At 46.3% G+C, this 14,353-nt stretch overlaps 1 protein-coding gene across 2 annotated transcripts in view; it reads left to right on the top strand.

Moving 5' to 3' along the window:
• Positions 1 to 14,353, top strand: part of NIN (ninein) — a 114,242-nt gene that overhangs the window by 36,834 nt on the left and 63,055 nt on the right. The window lies entirely within an intron of this gene.

Below are 14,353 nucleotides of genomic sequence, written 5' to 3'. Positions count from 1 at the left end.
CACTATAATTTCTACATTTCTATGTGGGCACATGTTATCCTGGTGGGAAATTGCCCATCTGATGAGCTTTTTCCAGTTTTCTGTAAAAAAACAAACAAACAAAAAAAAAACATATTCTTCATCTTACTAATGTTACTTGTGTTGTATTTCCTCACTATTGAAAGTCTACTTGCTGTCACTGAATGGAAACACTTTAGTTTACCTCTATAGGCAATAAATCTGCCCTGAGTTTGTGTAAGGGTTATTAGTGTTTCATCTTCTCGTGCTTCCGCAGCTCGTTACACTGGATCGGAGTCCTCATGATTTATGTACCTATTCCCTACATCTGAACGGGACTTGCAGAATTACAAGTGGCAAAAATGTTGCATCGGGGCTCTCCTGAGATCATGGCTCGTTACAGTGTATCGAGGCTCTTGTGGGATTGTGACTGTGTATCGAGGCTCTTGTGGGATTGTGATTTCTGACTGTATCATGGATCTCGTGGGATCGTGACATGTGACTATCAAGGCTCTTGTGGGATCATGGCTTGACTGTGTATGGTGGATCTCATGGGATCGTGACATGTGACTGTGTATCGAGGCTCTTGTGGGATCGTGACTTGTGATTATGTATTGAGGCTGTTGAGGGATTGTAACTTATGACTGTATCATGGATCTCGCGGGATCATGGCTTGTGACTATATCGAGGCTCTTGAATTGTGACTGTGTATCGTGGATCTTGTGGGATCGTGAATTGTGACTGTGTCGTGGATCTCGTGGGATCGTGACATGTGACTGTATCAAGGCTCTTGTGGGATAGTGACTTGTGACTATCGTGGATCGCGTGGGATTATGACAGACGACTGTGTATCGAGGCTCTTGTGGGATTGTGACTTGTGACTGTATCATGGATCTCGTGGGATTGTTACATGTGACTGTCGTGGATCTCGTGGGATCGTGACTTGTGACTGTATCGTGGATCTCGTGGGATCATGACTTGTGACTGTGTATCGAGGCTCTTGTAGGCTTGTGACTTATGGCTGTGTATCGTGGATCTCATGGGATCGTGACATGTGACTGTATCGAGGCTCTTGTGGGATCGTGACTTGTTACTATCGTGGATCTTGTGGGATCGTGACTTGTGACTGTGTATCGAGGCTCTTGTGGGATTGTGACTGTATCATGATCTTGTGGGATCGTGACTTGTGACTGTATCGTGGATCTCGTGGGATTGTGACATGTGACTGTGTATCGTGGATCTCGTGGGATCGTGACTTGTGACTGTATCGTGGATCTCGTGGGATTGTGACATGTGACTGTGTATCGTGGATCTCGTGGGATCGTGACGTGACTGTGTATTCGATGGTCTTGTGAGATCATGGCTCGTTACAGTGTGTCCAGGCTTTTGTAGGATCGTGAATTGTGACTTCAGTACTCAGTAAGTTCATGGCCCGTGAGTTTATCAGGGCTATTGTGCGTTCATAGCATATTGCATTGTCCTTGTGAGGTCTGAGTTTGTTACAAATAATCAGGGCTCTCAATAGGTCATTGCTGGTTGTATCTGGTCTCTCATGACGTCATGACTTGTTACCATGTATCGGGCTCATATGAGGTCATGACTCCTTACACTGTATCAGGGCTATCGTGACTTCAGCATTCTTTAAAAATCAAGACTTGTTGCAGTGTATCAGGGCGCTTGTGGGGCCATGACTTATTGATTTGTATCGTTGTCCTCTTGTGAGGTTCTGGCTTGTTGAATTGTATCTGTCCTTTTGTGAGGTCCGAGCTTGTTACTTTGTATGGATGTCCTCTTGTGAGGTCCGAGCTTGTTTCATTGTATCGGTATCATCATGAGGTCCGAGCTTGTTATGTTGTATCGTTGTCCTCTTGAGATTTCCGGGCTTGTTACGTTTGTATGGGTGTCCCCTTGTGAGTTCCGGGCTAGTTACGTTGTATCTTGTCTTTTGTGAGCTGTCTTCTGATTACATTGTATCAGGGCTCTCCCTGTAACACCTCCTGCATTGGTGTCAGCAGGACCGGATCAGATTGTTTTTTTTTTTTTTATGTGATGTCTTCTCCTCTATACATTGTAGCGCCATTCTCCACCCCACCCCATCACAAAGTGTTTTTCACCCCGTTGCTGTGTTTGTGGCTATATGCGGCCAATGTTTTGTTGCTCGCTTCACCGTCCAGAGCTGTTTGTTGGCTAATTATTGACTTTGCAGTCAGACTTGCGATGTTTGCTTGCTCCTCTGTGGAGCACCTGTATCTGCTTGGCGTGCACTGGTTGCTTGGCGACGGTGACTCCTCAGCTGTCACATTGCGCCAGCGATCACACAGGGTTTTGTTCTCAGAAATTAATTGCACGGATTTAATCTTGCGGCTGCTGGATGGTCCGGGAGTTATGAGGAAGGACCAGGCGTCTGCATTGAGCCACATGAGTCAGTATTGTGCTGTTAATTGTTTGGATCGTTTTGGAGGAGCCCAAATTTTAGAAAGCGATCGACAGCACTGTAAACGTTTCCCTTCAATGACAACAAAAAGAGAGGGTGAATGTGCTAAGCTGCGATAGACGTTACCAAAGGAGGTGTAGATGTGCGATCTCCATAGTGCTGCACAAGAGGTTGAATTCATGGGTAGAGGTTTTCCATAATGTGTCTTATCAGGAGGCCAAAAGTGGGCATGGGGTTGCAAACTCCCAACATTCCCCAGGGAGATGTCTGCTATTGAAGTATGCTGGGCATTGTAGTTTCTCAACAGGCCGTGGGGCTGCAAGGAAGAGTGTGACTGGCACTATGAAGGGCGGCTTAGTGACGGCAACTTAAGTGTTACTAGTGATGGGTGACTTCAACATCCCCATTGATACCCTTCAGTCAACAGCCTCCAAACTTCTTCCCTTACTTCATCTTTTGGATGTACTCAGTGGTCCTCCGCAGCCACCCACACAGACGGACATACTCTAGGCCTAGTCTTCACCCGTCTCTGCTCCCTATCTAAATTCACAACCTCCCCTCTCCCTCTATCCGACCACCATCTGCTCACCTTCTCATCCCTGTCCTCCTCACCGGTCACCCATATCCAGCAACATGTGCATCCCCACAGAAACCTCGCACATCTAGACCCCCACACGCTCTCTGACTCTATCCTCTGACTGGCATCCATATCCTCACTCCACGACACAGACACTGCCACTGCTTTCTACAATGCCACTCTTGCATCAGCTATTGACACAGTAGCCCTTCTCGTTCATGGCAGAGTGCGACGTTTCAATAGACAACCCTGGCACAATAATATCACTAAAAAGCTCCAGCAAGTGTCCAGGGTTGCAGAGCGGCATTGAAAGAAAACACATTCACAAGACGACTTCGCTGCATTCAAACAGGCAACAATTGCTTTTAAATCTGCTCTCACCTCTGCTAAACAGGCCTACTTCACAACCCTCGTATCTTCCCTATCCTATAACCCCAAACAGTTATTCAAAACCTTTAACTCCCTCCTCCGCCCCCCACTGCCCCCACACTTTAAAAATAAGGTCAACTAAACAAGGCAAGTCTTCGTTGTTCAACCACCACAACCCCTTTGTATACAAGACCAATGCCCAAACCCCATAACCTCCCTATCCAACATCACTGAAAGGGGGCTTAATTGTCTCCTCTCCAAATCGCACCTCTCCACCTGTGCACTCGACCCCATCCCATCTCGCCTCCTCGCCAATTTCACCGCCACTCTTATCCCATCCCTAACCCACCTCTTCAACCTATCACTAACTTCTGGCACCTTCCCTTCTGCTCTCAAACATGCCACAATAACGCCTATCCTTTAAAAAGCCAACCCTTGATCCAACTGCTGTGTCTAGCTATCACCCAATATTGCTGCTCCCATTCACTTCCAAACTCCTGGAGCAGCACGTCCAAGCTGAACTTTCCTCCCACCTCTCATCTAACTTGCTCTTTGACAATCTACCCATCACTCAACTGAGACAGCCCTGACCAAAATTACTAACGACCTACTTACAGCCAAAGCTTACGGACAATACTCTGTACTCCTCCTTCTAGACCTGTCTGCTTTCGACACAGTTGACCACTGCCTCATACCACAGATCCTCTCCTCCTTTGGCATCAAAGATCTTGCCTCTCCTGGATCTCTTCATACCTTTCCAATTGCACATTCAGAGTCTCCAACTCCCACACTAAATTTTCATCCCATCCTCTCTCTGTTGGAGTCCCCCAAGGCTCTGTTCTAGCACCCCTACTCTTCTCAATCTATACACTTGGCCTGGGACAACTCGTAAAGTCCCATGGATTCCAGTACCACCTTTGATGATGATACTCAGATCTACCTTTCTGGCCCAGACATCACCTCTCTGCTGTACAGAATCCCAGAGTGTCTATCAGCCATATCCTCCTTCTTCTCCTCTCGCTTCCTTAAACTCAATGTGGACAAATTTGAACTCATCATCTTTCCTCCATCTCATAGATCTTCCTTACCTGACCTATCTATCGCAATTAGCGACATCACGCTTGCCCCCGTACCGGAAGTCTGCTGCCTCAGAGTAACCCTTGACTCTTCCCTGTCCTTCAAACCGTACATCCAAACTCTTTACACCTACTGTTGCCTCCAGCCCAAAAATATCTCCAAAATTCATCCTTTCCTCAACCGTCAATCTACTAAATTGCTTGTGCATGCCCTCATCATCTCCTGCCTTGACTACTGCAACATCCTTTTCTGTGGCCTCCCTGCTAACACCCTTGCACCTCTCCAGTCCATCCTTAACTCTGCTGCCCGACTAATTCATCTCTCTCCTTGCTACTCCTCTGCTTCCCCCTCTGCAAATCTCTTCACTGGCTCCCATTCCTTCAGCATATCTAGTTCAAATTAGTAATACTGACCTACAAAGCAATCAATAACCTGTCTCCTCCATTTATCTCTGAACTAATCTCCCGATATCTTCCATCACGTAATCTCTGGTCCTCCCAAGACCTCCTTCTCTCCTCCACACTTATTCACGCCTCACCCAACTGCCTCCAAGACAGCTCCCGAATATCCTCCATCCTCTTGAATTTTTTTTTCCCAACACGTCCGACTATCAACCACATTCGGATCCTTCAGATGGACCCTGAAAACCCACCTCTTCAGGAAAGCCTACAGTCTGCACTGACCCCACTGCCTCCTCACCACCACCGAAGCTACCGCCTCACCCACACCGGAGCTCCTGCAACCCTCAACCTATTGTCTCCTTCCCCACCATCCTGTAGAATGTAAGCCCGCAAGGGCAGGGTCCTCTCACCTCTGTATCAGGCTGCCGTCACACTAGCAGTATTTGGTCAGTATTTTACATCAGTATTTGTAAGCCAAAACCAGGAGTGGGTGATAAATGCAGAAGTGGTGCATATGTTTCTATTATACTTTTCCTCTAATTGTTCCACTCCTGGTTTTGGCTTACAAATACTGATGTAAAATACTGACCAAATACTGCTAGTGTGACTGCAGCCTCAGTCTGTAATTGTTAGTTTGCTTACTGTAAGTGATATCTGTAATTTGTATGTAACCCCTTCTCATGTACAGCACCATGGAATTAATAGTGCTATATAAATAAATAATAAAAATAATAACTTTTGTGGGGTTTATAGATTGTTCTCCCTCCTGTGTCATCCCACCTAGACTCTACTCGAGTGATATACACCAAGGTTCCTTAAAGGGGTTGTCTTGGCCAGTTAATTTTTGTTTTTAAAAGGATCAAGGGAGTCATGAACCTAAAAGAATTAAAAAGCACACTTCTACATCACACCAATTTTTCATCAGGCCACTTGTAATCCTCCACGGGTCCACTCCGGTGTCTATTTGCTGGTCCCTCTTGAGACACAAAAAATGTTGCCAAGGCAATCTGTGGTGGAGGTGGGACCTTAATGTGACCAGTGATTGGCTGAGCTGGAAACTTCCATCTCCTGTGTATTCAGGTGGACTTGGGAGCAGTGGAGTGTTGATGAAGGGGAACACTGCCACTCCGAGCCTTTTTAAAGCCAAAAATTATTTGCCTAGGCAAACATCCCCTATTAGTATTAGTATTATTAGTATTGTTATTATTAGTATTTTTATTAGTATTCATACATGATGTATCTTTTTTTCCCTAAGTCACAGGCTTCATAGCCATCTTTAGACTTTCTTCTTCACCCGTGGCGTACTCTATAATGATTTAAGGTTTGCCTAACCCCTAGTTCTTAAAGGGGCCAAACTAGTCCCTATATATGAGAAGATCTGTGATAGTTGGTGACCCCTTTAGAAAGTACACATTGGGGTCCCGTAATGTCAGGATATGCTCTCTTTCCCACCCCTTCCCCAAACACACTGTGTCTCTTTTACTCCATATTTTTTGAAGGACCATCTCCCAGGCACATAGGGTCTGTTGGGAATCTGGATATAATGGGCAAATGGCAAAAAAAAATCCAATTGGCGCAATACATAAAACAAAACAAAAAAAACTGTTACCAGAACGTTTCCTTAAAGGAAATGACCAGACTAAAGGTACCATCACATTTAGCGACGCTTGCAGCGATATAGACAACGAGCCGATCACTGCAGCGTCGCTGTTTAGGTCGCTAGGAGACGTCAAAAACGGCAACAGCTGAACGATGCAGGAGCGATCCAGTGACGTACTTATCGTTCTCGCTGGTTGTTAGCTCCATGAAAAAACCATTGCAGGCATCGTTGCATTTGCTGTCAAACATGACGAATCACGCCGACCTGAGAGGAAATAAAGTTCCGGACTTCTAGCTACGACCAACGATGTCACAGCAGGATCCTGATCGCTGCTGCGTGTCAAACACAACGAGATCGCTATCCAGGACGCTGCAACGTCACGGATCGTTGTCGTTCTCGTTGGAAAGTTGCTCAGTGTGAAGGTACCTTAAGGCTTTGTGCACATGTTGCAGCTTTTTTTTTCTGTGTGGATTTGTTGCAAAACTTGAAGGTTTTCCCCATACCAGCAAAGTGCATGGGATTCCTAAAGTCGCATACACACTTTACTTTTTTTTTTGGTGCAGATTTAAATCTGCAGCATGTCAGTTCTTGCAGTATTTTTGCTGCAAATTTCACATATATTGAGTGTGGAAAAATCTGCACCAAAAATTCATGTAAGAAACGCAGCCAAAAATGTGCCTATTTTACTCGGTGTTTCTGGCCAAGAGCTGCAGAAATTCCAGCTGCAAATACTTACCGTGTGCACATACCCTTAGATTCCCCACTATACAGTGCAGTCTGTGGGAACCTAATGAGGATGCGATCATGATGGATGATCGGCTTACCCCCCTCCCCCACTCTCCTCCGCCCTCTTCCTATGTCTTACATTAGTCTTACTTTTGAAGTGAAGGGGTCATTTCGACCCGAGGAGAAGGGAATGGATGGATTCAGAGAACTGAGCTGAAGGGGCCAGATCCGGCACAATAGGCGGCCCCATTACTGCAGGACTCTGGGGGTTCTTACAAGGCTGAGACTAATCACAGGGTCCCAATTATACCCTGCGAGCGCATCCTTCAGCGCTCGTACAATGGCGCAGGTCTGGTTCTCACTTCATCGCTTGTGTGGTGTATGAGGGGGCCGGAAGGCTGCTGCAAGCGCTATACAGCGGGCTAGAATGACTTTTCTGTATGAAAGTGCAAATCCCCTTCAGCTGCGCTCTCTAAATGTGTTTAAATTGCAGCCTTCATATATAATCTAGAGGTTCTTACAGGGGAAGGTAGAATTCTGTCCTTAAAGGGGATTTTACGTTTGAATTGCAACTTATGTATTCCAATTGCAAAATCTCTTCTTGCTGATGTTTACATCCAACAAGCCTAGATAGACTGAAAACTTTCTGCAAGCTTTTTACAGCTGTGCGTTTGTTACACAAGTATCCAGTAGCTAAGCAGTCTGTACTCCAGGCCCATACATTCATATATTGTGGCAACCTCGGGCCGGGAAGGAGCTTTGGTACAGTAGACCCACTGATCCGTTCACGGTTATAAGAGTTGGCCGCACATGTTCACTACCTTTTCATTCCCAAGACCTCAAGTAATCGTGTTTATGGGTCATCCCCTTTAAATAGGACCCCTGACTTGCCATAAATATGTAATATTTTTACCTGGTGTAAATGCCGCTGTTCTCCTGAATCCGGCAATGTTTTTCTTTTCTTCCTGCTCCTCTCCGCTCCTGAGATACGGCCGCCTCTTCCCTGTTTATAAATCTAGTCCTTGTTTTTGTTTCTCCAAGTGGGAGTGGTCCTTAGGTTGACACCCACAGAAGCTTGGGGGCCATGCCCACTTGGCCAACATGACTAGATTTTATATATACAAGTAAGATGGTCCGTATCTTGGGAACGCAGAGGCGCAGGAATAAAAGAAAAACATCCCCGGATTCAGGATAACAGCGCCGCTTACATTGGGTGAAAACAAATACATTTATGGCAGGCGACGGGTTCTTTTTACGTTTTCCAGCTTTCACATATATGTTGAGCGTCAATTGTTAACCATTTTCACAGACTCGGACTGAATAAATTGTGTACACTCGCTGAGTTTGCTACCGTTGCATCCTGACTTTGTTTTACTTGCACCAATTCATTATAAAAAGTACCGTAAATTAAAAAAATCAGCCAGCAGTCCAGACTTTTTGACTAGCGGACTGGGCGCAACTGTAATGAAACTTCAGCCCTAAAAAGTGTGAGACTGCGGTTTTTCAGCAGCTGGATTATTACTAACTGATCAGAAATGAAAACCACACAGGTAAATTTAAAAAGTTTCAGAGCTTTTTTTTCACGAAGCCCTATTTAACCCCTAAATGCCTGGACACCTTGGATCACTCGCCCGTGGTCTTGACTTTCGGGACTGCGATGCTTTTGCGGAGGATGTTTTCTCTGCTGTTCGTTTCTGATTTCCATTCCCCCAAATGATTAAATGTCGGGTAATGTCTCATTTTTTGCAATTAGTCTTCGGAGGCTTCAGACACGCCATTAGTGACAGAATTTTTAAAAACCCCAGTGACTGCTCCACTTTAATCATTCCTTCTCGTCCTGTACGCTTAGGACATAACTTTGCTAAATTAGCTGCTTGGAATGTGAAACCAGATTTTTTATTTTTTTTCATCGTTACAAGAGTGTAATTATACGCTCCTCAGCATTTTAATTACAAGAGCAAGAAGAAAAGGTGATGGAATTATGGAAATCACAGGGTGGAGACATGTTACTGATCTGCATATGACAAAAAAAATGGAAACTACGTTTGAGAAGCTCTTTCCACAGTGATCAGCCTGTGTCCCCTGAATCTGCTCCCATGGCTGCAGGGTCATCAGACTTGTCTCCCATCAAGCACATTGGGGACTTTATTGGTCGGTGATTATACAGGAGCTGCCAGCAGAGGATCTTGATGATTTCTCCAAGTGCAATCAGCAGCAGAACTTTCATCAAATGATCCTTAATGACCTCAGTTACAGCAGCTGAGGCCGGAGGTGTGCTGGGATTTCTGCACGAGGCTCACACTCCGGACTAAATAATCCAGATGTTTCTGATTTTAGTTCCCATTTTTTCATCATTTGCAGAACCAGTAACCTCTATCCATCCTGTGACTCTCAGAATTCCGTGACTTTTTCATCTCGGAGTGATAATATCAATGGTGAGGAGTGTATAATACCGCCATCAATCTCGCCTTCTTCACGCTCTTAGTAGGGCACACTGGCGCCCCGGCCGGATCTTCAGCGGCATCTGTTCCCGCCATGATAGGTAGCCGTGATTAAATTTGTCCCTCGCTAATAAATGAAGGAGATTAATTTAAGACTGAGGGACGGAGGTTGCGGTGTTTGACCCTGTAGTAACGGCACAGAATACAAGATTACGGTAAGGAGGGGCATTTAGAAAATGGGTGAGATTTAATTTTGTGTTGGTCTGTGAGGGTCCTGTAATTACTAATTAGGTTTTGGGCACAGCTGCACCTTTTTTTTTTTTTTAATGATTTTTCACTGGTAACTGTGACCGTTACTGGAGGAGTTTCGATGTAGTGTCGCCATATTACAGATTTTTGATGCTTTGTAGAACGTATTGTGTGCGGGAGGAAAGCAAATAACCCCCACAGAAAAGGAACCTGAAGCTTCTGGGCTCCAATGCCAATGATCCCACCTATTGTGCACCATTTCTTAAACTGGCATCGTCTTATGTAGTAGTGGGAGATTTGGGCACAGGTGGGACCCAGTGCACCCTGTATGGCTTTGTCCCCCCATGGACTGACTATATATAGGCTGTGTTTTATAACTTTTATGTGTAGGATGGTAATGTGGGGAGGGTAGGTGTAATAACCGGACTACCCTGCAGTAAGAAGCAAAAAGATTGGACAGGTCGTTTCACCTCTACCTGATCCTTTTTTTTTTTTTTTTTTTCAATGGCAGATTCTGACCACGATCATGAGCGCTGTCTGCAGAATTCTAATTCTTGTAAGTAGCTTTGTTGTCCCCAATGGCCTTCATACTACTGAGATTACTTTCATGATGACCTTAGAAGTAGTGTTGAGCCACCTCCCTAGTGTTCGGGTTCGGTTCGTCGAATAGAGAGGTGTTCGACGAACTGTTCGTCGAACGTTCGACGAACACCGTTGAACCCCATTGAAACCAGTGGCAGGCAAACACATACAAGCACATGGAAAACACATAGAAAACACCTTAAAAGGTGTCTAAAAGCTGACAAACTGCTCAGAAGACACAGCAAACATGGAAAAATCACAACTACATATAGTCATGCGAAAAGAATAGAGGTGGAGGAGTAAAAGGAGGAGGAGACACAGATATAGGCATGTTATGCCCTTCTAAAATCAAGAAAGGCTGGAGTAAAAATCTAAACTCACTCTACCAACACCCAGACGTCTTGACAAAAAAAATAAAAGAAGAAATATCTTTAGGTAGAATGGCGGTGGGTCCATTCAGAACACTTTCCTTAGAAGACGTATTGGTACCCCCCTTGGGAGTTGTGCCAAAAAATGAACCCAATACATTCAGACTAATCCACCATTTATCATATCCAAGGGGCAGGTCAGTAAACGACAACATCGACGCGGAACCAAGTATAGTACTATATACTATACCTCCTTTGACGAGGCAATCAGGCGGGTCAAGAATTTGGTAAGGGGCACCCTAATGGCCAAAACAGACATTGAGGGGGCGTTCCAGTTACTACCTGTGCCTCCGAATAGTGTCCTCCCATTGGGCTGCTTCTGTGAAGGAGCATACTACATAGATCGCTGTTTGCCCATGGGGTGCTCCATATCCTGCTCACTATTTGAGGCGTTTAGTTGCTTCCTCGAATGTGTCGTCATGGACGTTTGTAAGGCGGCACATATTATCCATTACCTTGACGACTTCTTATGCCTGGGCCCAAAAGATTCGCCAGTTTAAAAACACGCGATAGTCCACCTGTGAGAAGGAGAGAGCTGGAGGGAGAGTGGAAACCCCAGAGCCAAGGGGTTAGATTGAGAAAGAAAGAAGGCGGTGTAGCTTGCTTGCTTCATGGGTGGGGTACGCTGCTGAGTGTCACTAAATTCTACTAGGCCCAAAAGGATTTCCTGGGCTAGATGCCATTAAAAAATAGAACTTGGGTAAACAGTCGGTGTAGCTTGCTTCATGGGTCTTCATGGGTAGGGTACTCTGCTGAGTAGCACAAAATGCTATTAGGTACAAAACAATTTCCTGGGCTAGATGCACTTAAAAATTAGTAATTAGATCAACAGGCGGTGTAGCTTGCTTCATGGGTGGGGTACGCTGCTGAGTATCACTAAATTGTACTAGGCCCAAACGAATTTCCTGGGCTAGATGCCGTTACAAAATAGTAGTTAGGTAAACAGGCGGTGTAGCTTGCTTCATGGGTGGGGTACGCTGCTGAGTATCACTAAATTCTACTAGGCCCAAACAGATTTCCTGGGTTAGATGCCGTTCCAAAATAGTAGTTGGGTAAACAGGCGGTGTAGCTTGCTTCATGGGTGAAGTACGCTGTTGAGTAGCAACAAATTCTATTAGGCCCAAAAGGATTTCCTGGGCTACATGCCGTTAAAAATAGTACTTAGGTAAACAGGCGGTGGGTGGCTGGGCTACTCTGCTGACTAGCAGACACTGAAGCTTTGGAGCAGACCACTGAATCCCAGGCCATAGTATTGATGAACGTTAGTCTGTCTACATTGTCACTGGACAGCTGTGTGTGCTTATCTGTCAGCACACCACCAGCAGCGCTGAACACGCGTTCAGAGAGAACGCTGGCTGCGGGGCACGACAAGATCTCCAAGGCGTGAGTGGCGAGCTCAGGCCATTTTTCAAGATTGGAAGCCCAAAATGAGCAAGGGTCCAGTTCCACAGTCATGGCATCGATGTTAACTTGGAGATACTCTTGTACCATCCTCTCTATGCGTTGGCTGTGCGTCAGACTTCTTGTCTCCTGTGGCCTTGCAAAGGATGGTCTAAAAAAATCTTGAAACGATTGGAAAAAATTGCTGTTACCACCAGATACGTTGATACAGTTACGGTTTGAGTGATAGTCCCATGGTTGGCAAGTTAGAACTCAGAGATTGACTACGTGCACCACTGGTGTTTTGTGGAAAAGCAGATGCTAGATTCTATAACAGTCTCTGCTGATACTCCTGCATGCGTGAATCCCTTTCTATGGCAGGAATTATTTCGCCAAATTTGCTTTTGTACCCGGGATCTAAGAGTGTGGCAACCCAGTAGTCGGCATTACTTCGGATTCTGACAATCCGAGGGTCATGTTGCAGGTAGTGCAGCAAGAAGGCACTCATGTGTCTTGCGCATCCAGGAGGACCAAGTCCTTGTTGTCTTGGTGGTGGTTAGATGAGAATCATGCTTCCTTCATCTGCCCTCTCCCCCAACCTCGCACAACAGAAATTTGATCGAAGTCTCCCTCATCTGATGTCTTCCATGCCCAGCGCCAGTTCGTCCTCCACTTCTTCCTCGCCTCCTGCACCTTCCTCAACAATTTGGCTGCTACCATGCACCCACGGTAACCCCTCTGCCCCAACCTCCAATGCCAGCCGCCTTGGTGCTGCCAACCTTCTTGACCTTGGAGATATGATCCCTTCCGCATACGACTCCTCCTGTTCCTCCTCCTCCTCCTCTTGTTCCACCACCTGACTCCGAACACTGTGTAAGGTGTGCTCCAGCATGTAAATCACAGGAATGGTCATGCTGATAATGGCATCGTCAGCACTAAACATCTTCGTTGCTATTTCAAAACTGTGCAGAAGAGTGCTTAGGTCCCTGATCTGAGACCACTCCTGCAGCGTGATTTGCCCCACCCCTTGATCTCGTTGGCCCAGGCTATACGTCATAACGTATTGCACCAGGGCTCGTCGATGCTGCAACATGTGCAGAGTTGAATTCCACCGTGTGGGTACATCGCATTTCAGCCGGTGAACTGGCAGGCCCAACAACTTCTGTAGAGATGCAAGTCGTCGGGCTGCGGGATGCGAACGGCGGAAGTGAGCACACAGCGACTGTGCCCTCTGCAGAAGCCCATCTAGTCCGGGATAGTGGGATAAAAATTGCTTTACAACCAGGTTCAAAACGTGAGCCATACAAGGCACGTGCGTGACATTGCCCCGGCGAAGGGCCGCACCCAGGTTTGCAGCATTGTCGCACACAGCCTTCCCTGGCTGCAGGTTGAGTGGAGACAACCATTGATGGAACTCTGTCTCCAGAGCTGACCACAACTCCTCTGCTGTGTGACTCACATTTCCCAGACATTTCAATGTAAACACTGCCTGATGCTGTTGAGCCCTGGTGATAGCATAGTGAGGAGGTGTGCAGGATTCCTTCCGCGCAGTTAGAATGCGGGTGGCATTACCAGACAGGCTTTGGGTGCAGGTGGAGGACTGAGAGGAGGTTGAGGAGGCAGAAGCAGTGGAGGAACTTCTAGATACAGAGGATCGCCGAGCAACTCATGGCGACGGCAAGACTTGGACAGCAGCCCCTTCTCCTGATGTCGCCGTAGTTACCCAGTGCCCAGTCACCGACATGTAACGCCCCTGTCCATGTCTACTCGTCCAAGTGTCTGGTGAAATGCACCCTGTCACACAGAGTTTCTCAAGGAAGCGATGTTGTGTGCGACATGCTAGTGTAGCACAGGCACAACTTCCTTTGAGAAGTAGTGGCGACTGGGCATCTGGTACTGGGGCACTGCGACGGACATAAGGTCTCGAAAATCTTCTGTGTCCACCAGGCGGAAAGGCAGCATTTCTGTAGCCAACAGCTTGCTGATGGAGAAATTCAACCTCTTAGCTTTGTCATGGCTAGGAGGAAATGGTCTTTTACTTGTCCACATCTGAGGGACTGAGGGCTGGCTGCCGTGCTTAGATGGAGTTGAA

The sequence above is a fragment of the Ranitomeya imitator genome, chromosome 1, assembly GCF_032444005.1.
Source record: "Ranitomeya imitator isolate aRanImi1 chromosome 1, aRanImi1.pri, whole genome shotgun sequence".
NCBI classification, from domain to species: domain Eukaryota; kingdom Metazoa; phylum Chordata; class Amphibia; order Anura; family Dendrobatidae; genus Ranitomeya; species Ranitomeya imitator.
This window is presented reverse-complemented; position numbering and strand designations above follow the sequence as displayed.